This window comes from Macaca fascicularis, chromosome 6 (assembly GCF_037993035.2).
Source record: "Macaca fascicularis isolate 582-1 chromosome 6, T2T-MFA8v1.1".
In the NCBI taxonomy this organism is placed as follows: domain Eukaryota; kingdom Metazoa; phylum Chordata; class Mammalia; order Primates; family Cercopithecidae; genus Macaca; species Macaca fascicularis.
Genome location: NC_088380.1, coordinates 77,374,373 through 77,382,291, shown reverse-complemented (window position 1 = coordinate 77,382,291; position 7,919 = coordinate 77,374,373). Strand labels below are relative to the sequence as shown.

General features: G+C 40.9%; 1 pseudogene; it reads right to left on the bottom strand.

Moving 5' to 3' along the window:
- Positions 1-373: 373 nt before the first annotated feature.
- Positions 374-1,390, bottom strand: LOC102143552 (non-histone chromosomal protein HMG-17 pseudogene; annotated as a pseudogene).
- Positions 1,391-7,919: the final 6,529 nt, after the last annotated feature.

Sequence of the window (7,919 nt, the reverse complement as noted above, 5' to 3'; positions counted from 1 at the left end):
AAGGAATGAAGAGTACCTTTATAATGTTTTTAAAATATAAGAAAATTTGTTGACCAGCTATTCTCAATTTCACCTGAAAATAGAGGAAAAATAAGGAATGAATTTCAAAACACCATGGGGAATGTAAGACTGACTTTTCTGCTACTATAGATAGTGGTTCTCAAATTTTAATGTGCATTTTAAAGAACTCCCAGGAGATTCTTTAAGATGCAGGTTCCTGGCCTCTAAACTTAGCAGTTCTGACTTGGTGGTTCTGGGGTGGAGCCTATGAATCTGTATTTTAATTTTTCTTTTTCCCCAAGCCAAACTGTATCGAGCTTTATTAAAGACACTTTCCGTAAACAATCATGGCATTTCAGGCAGGATATGGGCAGACAGTCGTTGACAGTATACAACAACTTTCAAACTCCCTTCTTCAGTGGACTACCAAAAATCAGAAAACCACTATTAAAACTTAACGAAGTCTTCATCTGATGCTCTGAACAGGAAAAGTTTAGAGTGAGGGTTGACATTTCACATTTAGCATGTTGTTTAACAACTTTTCACAAGCCGACCCTGACTTTCAGGAAGTGAAATGAAAATGGCAGAATTTATCTGAAGATCCATAATCTAGAAATGGAACCAATGCTGTTTTGACAGGTGCCATCTCAGTGGCATCACTGGAAAGTCCAGATTGCCTAACACACTGGTAACCAATGACTGGGGGTCAGGTCCCAACAGATGTCTGGGCTTAAGGGAGTTAAGTCTATGCTGAAGGAGGGAAAGGGAGAAGAGGACATAAAAACGAATTTGTTTTTCCATACCACAAGGCTTTTGTGCCAAGGTGGCCATGTGTGTTAGAGTCAAGGAATCCCTCCTCCTGGGAGCCAAGAGGAAGTCTCTCAAAACTAGAAGGGAAAGGTGTTTTCCCCACATCAATCCAGCTTCAGAGACATTCTATTAGTGACATATGCCCCTTCCCCCAAAAACAACAATGAAGTGTTCTGTCTGCTAACAACACAGCTTAAAAAAAACAAAAGTAAAGCAAAATTCTGCATTTTTATAAAACTTGATAAAAACTAGTATTTCAAACTGTACAGTCACCAGAAGTACACAGTCATCCAAAATGCATACACTTCACTTGGCATCTCCAGCACCTTCAGCTTTCTGTGCCTGGTCTGTTTTGGCATCTCCATTTTCTGCAGGGTTAGTCCCCTCCTTGCCAGCATCAGCTTTTCCCTTTTTCCCTTTGGGTACCTTCTCTTCCTTCTTTGCAGGGGCCTTTTTAGGCTTGGCCTCTGGCTTTGGAGGAGCAGGTTTAGCAGACAACCTCATGGATCTTCTCTGTGGTTCATCCTTCACCTTGGCTTTATCTCCTTTAGCATCCCCTTCAGCCTTTCTCTTGGGCATGATGGTGGCAGCGACAACGGCGGGACATAGGCGCTGGGCGCGGGATGCAGCGGCGTATGGGCTTTGGTCGGTCCAGGGGCCGGTCTCGCCTCTTCTTTTTCACGCTGCTCCTGTATGTTAACTTTAATTTAATTAATTAATTTATTTATTATTTATTTATTTTGGAGACAGAGTCTTGCTCTCTTGCCCAGGCTGGATTGCAGTGGCATGATCTTGGCTCACTGCAACCTCCGCCTCCCAGGTTGAAGTGATTCTCCTGCCTCAGCCTCCCGGGTAGCTGGGATTATGGGTGTGAGCCACTGTGCCCGGACTGAATCTGTATGGAGTGCAGTGGTGCTATCTCAGCTCACTGCAACCTCCGCCTCCCGGGTTCAAGCGATTCTCCTGCCTCAGCCTTCTAAGTAGCTGGGATTACAGGCCCCCACCACTATGCCCAGCTAATTTTTTTTTGTATTTTTAGTAAAGATGGGGTTTTACCATGTTGGCCAGGCTGGTCTTGAACTCCTGACCTTGTGATTCTCCCGCCTTAGCCTCCCAAAGTGCTGGGATTACAGGCATGAACCACCATGCCCAGCCCTGAATCTGTATTTTTAATAAGCCCCTAATCCCCCAAGTTGAAATAAGGTGGATTGCCCTTAAATCATACTTTGAGAACTGCTGGGGTGGATGGCTGAATAGAGTGAATTCTTAGGGAATTCATTGAGCTTTTCTTCTCTAGAACACTTTATAAAGTTATTTTTGTTTTATTTTATTTCACTTAAATACAGGAAAGCTTATCATTTGTTTAGGAGGTTGTACTAAGTTGAACAGTATCCCTCCAAAATTCATGCTCTTTCCAGAAATTCAGAATGTGACCTTATTTGAAAACAGAATCATTGCAGACATAATTGGTTAAGATGAGATCATACGGGGGTAGGAGAGGCCCTTAATCCAAAGTGATTGGTGTCCACATAAGAAGAGGATGGGAGACACAGGGAGAATGCCATGTGGCAATGGAGGCAAAGATTGCAGTGTGATGCATCTATAGGCCATAGTATGCCAGGGATTGCTGGCAAACCACTAAGACATGGGAGGATCCTCCCCTAGAGCCTCCAGATAAGGCATGACCTTGCTGATACTTGATTCAGCCCTCCAGCCATCAGAACCATGAGAGAACATATTCCTATTCTTTGAACCCACACATTTGTGGTGTTTTGTCACAGCAGCCCTAGGAAACAAACATAGGGAGTTTGAATATAATCCTGCCACTAGGCAGAGCAATAGATGAGCTCTCAAGATGGGCATTTATTGTTTTATAGGCTTGTTCACTCACATTTTGAAGGGTAGGTATTCAAATATTTGCAACTGTCATAAACCAGACAGAGGTTTATCAATATTCATAACATCTTTTCCCTAAACTATACCTTAAAACCTACCCTATATGATTTTGATTATCTGAGACAAATGGGCTTTTGAATTTTTGTAAGATTAAAGAAGTAAATGCATTTATTTTTTATAATAAACAGAATACCTCAAATGTTCATGACAGAAAATAAATCATTTTGAGGTTGGGTTGTCAGTCATGAACAGATTTGAAGTCACTTTTTCCTCTTAAAATTCTAGAAGTTAATTTCAAGGATAAATCAGATTTTTCCATTGATTTGAAACAATGAAATTTTGTGTGGGAAGTTTACTTACTTGAATGAGACTTCCGTAACTTGGACATAGAAGAAAAACTCATGCAAGAAATTAAAGTTATTTTCCTATAATACATGTTAAAAGAATCCTTCTTTTTTGGTAGCTGCTTTGTAATTGTTAAATTTTACTGACAGATTTCACTTCTGAAGACTGAACTCCCCTTATATTCTGTGGCTGTTCATTTTTTAGTGAACTTATCATCTAAAAGCCATAGGTTTGCTGGCATTTAACTTGCAATCTCCTACTTCCCAGATAGGTGCTGTATTATGGTGTAACATGATAGAGAAGGGGCAAAGAACTTGGCTTGTTGCTGGCATATCAGTTCTTTCCATTAATAAAACACTCAACTGAGTCATTTTCTCTGGCCACTTTTCCACTGTAAAAAAACCTAAATCAAAGAACGGGACTGCTTTTATTGGCAAAACAGTAGATAAATCAGGGATGTAAAAATGCAAGAAGGATTCAGTACAAGCACTACCCAGAGTGGACTTGCTGGGTGAAAGGTTTATTCTGTCAGTTTTTCTCTTGAGACACTTAGGTTTAAGGAAATGTTTGCACTGTTCTAGAGAATAAGTTGGCTCTGTGTTTTCTTTTGTGTTTAGGCCACTCTGGAAGTAATTCCTCTGGGCACAATTATCTAACATATGGTGATTTAGAAAAAGCTCAAAGCAAAGGTCATTTGGATGTTTTAGGCAGGAAAGAAGAAAATCCATCTTGGAGAATAAAAGGAAGTCCGAAAGGGCTGAGGTACAACTTATGGTCAAAGGGATGTGAAAAGAAAAAATGAGGTAGATATCAAGCAAAAATTGCAACAGAAGCCTTTTGTTTTTGCTTTTGTTTCTGTTTATTTTTGCATGAGGAGTGTGCACTTGTAGATGAAAGCAAAGGCTATATCAGAGAAGTTTGGTGCTGGAGATGGCATGAAAGAGATCAAGTCCAGTGTGTGACCCATGTGTGTGGCCTATGCCACTGAGCAGGGCCCTGTGCGCAAGTGGGCCCCATACCTGGATCTGGTTTAATGCTCCATTGTTGTTGCTTTGAAATTCTTCATTTTAACATTAGGACTTATCTTTTTATTATGAGCTGGATCTGCAAATAATGTAGCAAGTTCTTAAAAAAAAAAAAAAGGTCAATTCTCAATTCCCCCACCCCCCCCTTTTTTTTAGGTGAATAAATTAGGTCCAGAGAGGACAAATGACTTGTGTGGTGGAGCCAGAAATAGAGCCTGGCTTCTTGGGTCAAAACTGCAAATGAATTCACATTCAAAGTGTTTAAACAAAGAGAAGTGCTGCTTTCACCCTTTTGTTGAAAAGAAACTTCCTCATGCATCATAAATGAGCCAAATAAAACACTGAAATAATCTAAAAGGAAGAAAGATCTGGATATGATTGGATAGGAAGACCTCACATTGAGTTTTCAAGTCACTTCTAAAAAACCTGAACTGCCATACTGATTTTCCTCCTTTCAGCATCAGCCCTCACATCACTCTCTGGGGCCAGGGAATTCTGGCACTCATTGCCTTCTAACCCAAAGGGCCATGTTGTCATTAAGTCTAAGCAGAGGATCAAGCTAATTGCTGTTTGGGTGCTGTGGAAACTGGCTGTCCTGCATTATGTACCTTGATCACTGGTGCTGTCCCAGTAAACTAAATTAATTTCAATAATGGTGCACTTGTCTTCTTGCAGGGCCAGGAACAGCATGAAGATCAGTGCAGCATCAGTTAAGCAATGACCAACACTAAACAGCAGAATAGAGCATCATGCAGTAGCAAGCGGTTGCCTCACTTCAAAAAGGGAGCCAAACTCGGAGCAGAGCAGCCTGAGGAGCATTCTCACTGAACAAACATGTCTCCAGAACTGCAGTGCTCTGTATCTCCAGGCTGACACTGCTATCAGAATGAAAACATTTGGTGGATTCTAGATGAAGCAAGCTGCATTAAATAGTTGGTTTTTAACTTCCTTTAAATATTTGAACAAAAGAGTTGCTTTTAATCACCAACCCCCAAACAACTCTCCACAACTTTCTGGTGATAAACAACATCTGTAGAAATAAAAAGGTAGGTTTGCAAGCCAGGCGCTGTGGCTCACATCTGTAGTCCCAGCTACTCAGGAGGCTGAGGTAGGAGGGTGGCTTGAGCCCAGCAGTTCAAGGCTGCAGTGAGCTATGATCACAACTCTGCACTCCACCCTGAGTGACAGAATGAGACCCTCTTTTTTTTTTTAAAAAAAAAAAAAAAAAAAAAAGGTAGGTTTGCGACTCTGCCTGGGGGTTGCCAACTGAAATTCTATTGGGCCAGAATGGGCAAAAGAATTCTCAAAACACTTTTTCCCCCATGAGAAACATCCTACTTAGAATACCTTGGTGTACTGAGAGATGAAATAGGTAGGCTGGTGTTAGCTGATTCACAGAGAAAAATGATGTCTGAAATAACCCAATTCATTGCCAGATTCAAGGAACTTGATAAGAATTAGCTCTCTTTCTGATGGACTGCTTACTCACTACAATTTGAAGAGGTGGCAGGGATTTTACTGGGAAAGAGGAGTCAAGTGTTTAGAAAATACAGCTCAAGCTCTTTTATAAAAGAAACATTCCAGATTTTCTCAAGTGTCTGGTGAGGGTGTGGAAGGGTGAGGCATCAGATACTTTCCATGTGCAGGTCAAGTAGAGAGAAGGGGAGTGTGGAAATGCAAGAAAACAAACTTAAGAAATTTATCTTGGCAGGATTTTTCCATCATAACATCTTGGAGCTGAAAAACACTCTGAAACTCCACTCACATTTTATAACTGAGAAAACTGAGGTCCAAGGAGATTGTTAATACTTGAGGCCACTTGGCCAGTTAGAAACAACCAGGTCACTAACCTTCAAGTGTAGTCCTCTTGCATAAAATGTGCCACCTGCGTAAGTGCTAAGTGGGGAGAGGCTCTGGGAGGAGGAAGGTGGTCTCTGTTAAACACTGAGGCATGGTAACATTCACTTCGGGTGTCTTGGTGGCTCAAAGTGCAGATCTTGGGACTGAATTTCCGAGCTGGCTTGGGGTTTTGGTTGCTGCAGAGCTAAGGAGGACTCATGCCAAGCACCTTTCTCAAATCACTCCACATCATGACCGCAAGGGTAGACAGCAAAAGGAAAGAGAACTGATGGCTCTGAGCCACTCTGAAAGGCTGGGTCTCCATAACCACAGAAGCAATAGCAGCCACAGTGATACTAACAGAGGTTCAGACTACTTTCTCTGAGTTCCATTTCTGACAGCTAGATTTCTTTTTTTTTTTTTTTTTTTTTTTTTTTTTTTTTACCTCTGGAACACTGAGCCCCTAATCTGCCCAGGTTTGGATGAACAACTGAGAGGAGAAGGTCGAAGTAATACATAGTGAAGCAACTGTTACCATCGCGTGTATGTAGAATCAGCTTCTGCAAGGGAGCTGTCGTGGAGCAGCTGGCTGTGAAATACGAGAATCTGGGAGGACAAATGAATCTCTTCCCACTAACCCAATACTGGTAATAACTACTGTTTTCCTAAGGGTTTTAATTTCATTTAGTTGGTTTAGAAATGAAATTATGCTAGTCACAATAGTACTACTGCCTCTGGACCTGGCTGGTTGTTATACAGAAACATTTTAGCACCTAGCAACCTGGAGGAGTTAATTGTGTATAGGGTTTACCATCTACTCATTGTCACAGGATTTCTAAACCTATAAAAGTTGCTTTTGAAATATTTTCCTTAAAGCATACAAAATTTAGTTAAACCACTATTAATGGTGCCATTTGCATTAATATAATAATAATTCGTCATATTTACATGCATTCCCAGTTGTTGCAAGTTATATTCAAAATTTGATTTTCCCACAGTGAGAATATCAACCACCAGCCTGGGCAACATGGTGAAATTCCATCTCTACAAAAGAAAAATACAAAAATTATCTGGGCATGGTGGCACGTGCCTGTATTCCCAGCTACTTGGAAGGCGAAGTGGGAGGGTTACTTGAGCCCAGGAGGTTGAGGCTATAGCGAGGTGAGATCACACCGAAAACTAAACCAGCCAGGCCCATGCTTCTCAGTTCCCCACTCTTGTCATTTGGATTCACTTCTAAAAGTAAACCACCTACATCTGAATTCATGTCTCAAGTTCTGCTTTTTGGAGGACATTAGGTGAAGACAATACCATTTCTTATAACTTTTTCAGTTTTTTCCCCCCCTCCTGTGTTGGCCTCTCTCATGTCCTTGATTTAGCAGTTCAGAATAATACTCTCATTATTTTCCAATTTTCTTTCTTAATTCTGACACCCTGTTTGGTTTCCAACTATCTTATTTATCCCTGATTTTAACCTGTTTTTCTCATTCGGGCCTAGTGTGCCAATGCCTCAAATCCCTTAAAATCCCCAGCTCTAAAACTGCCTCAATTCTTCCTCCCCTGGGTCCAAATGCTCACTAATTTCAGTGGATTTAAGCCCAGGATGAGGTGAGCACAGCATTGTATCTTTAATTAGGTACTTTTCAAATCCCCTGTGGTATGTACAGTTTGGATTACTAAATTATGCCAAAAGTATTTCATGTGAGGGGGGGGTATGAAGATTAATAAGTGGTGGTTTCTAAATAGCTTTAAAGGTTGAGAATGGAAGGTGTTTTGCAAATATATGGCATTGTCTTGAGTAGCAGACATTGCCTTAGTCCACAGAATAAATTCTATTTTGGGAAAACGTTTTGTATTGCTAAACCTGCGTAACAAAAACATGCTGTAGCAATTCTATACTTCGACAGCACAGGCTGCTGCTATTTATCCATCCATCCATTCATAAGCACTTATTAGAAATTTATCATGTGACAGGAACTCTGCTAGGCTCTCTAGATTAAAAAA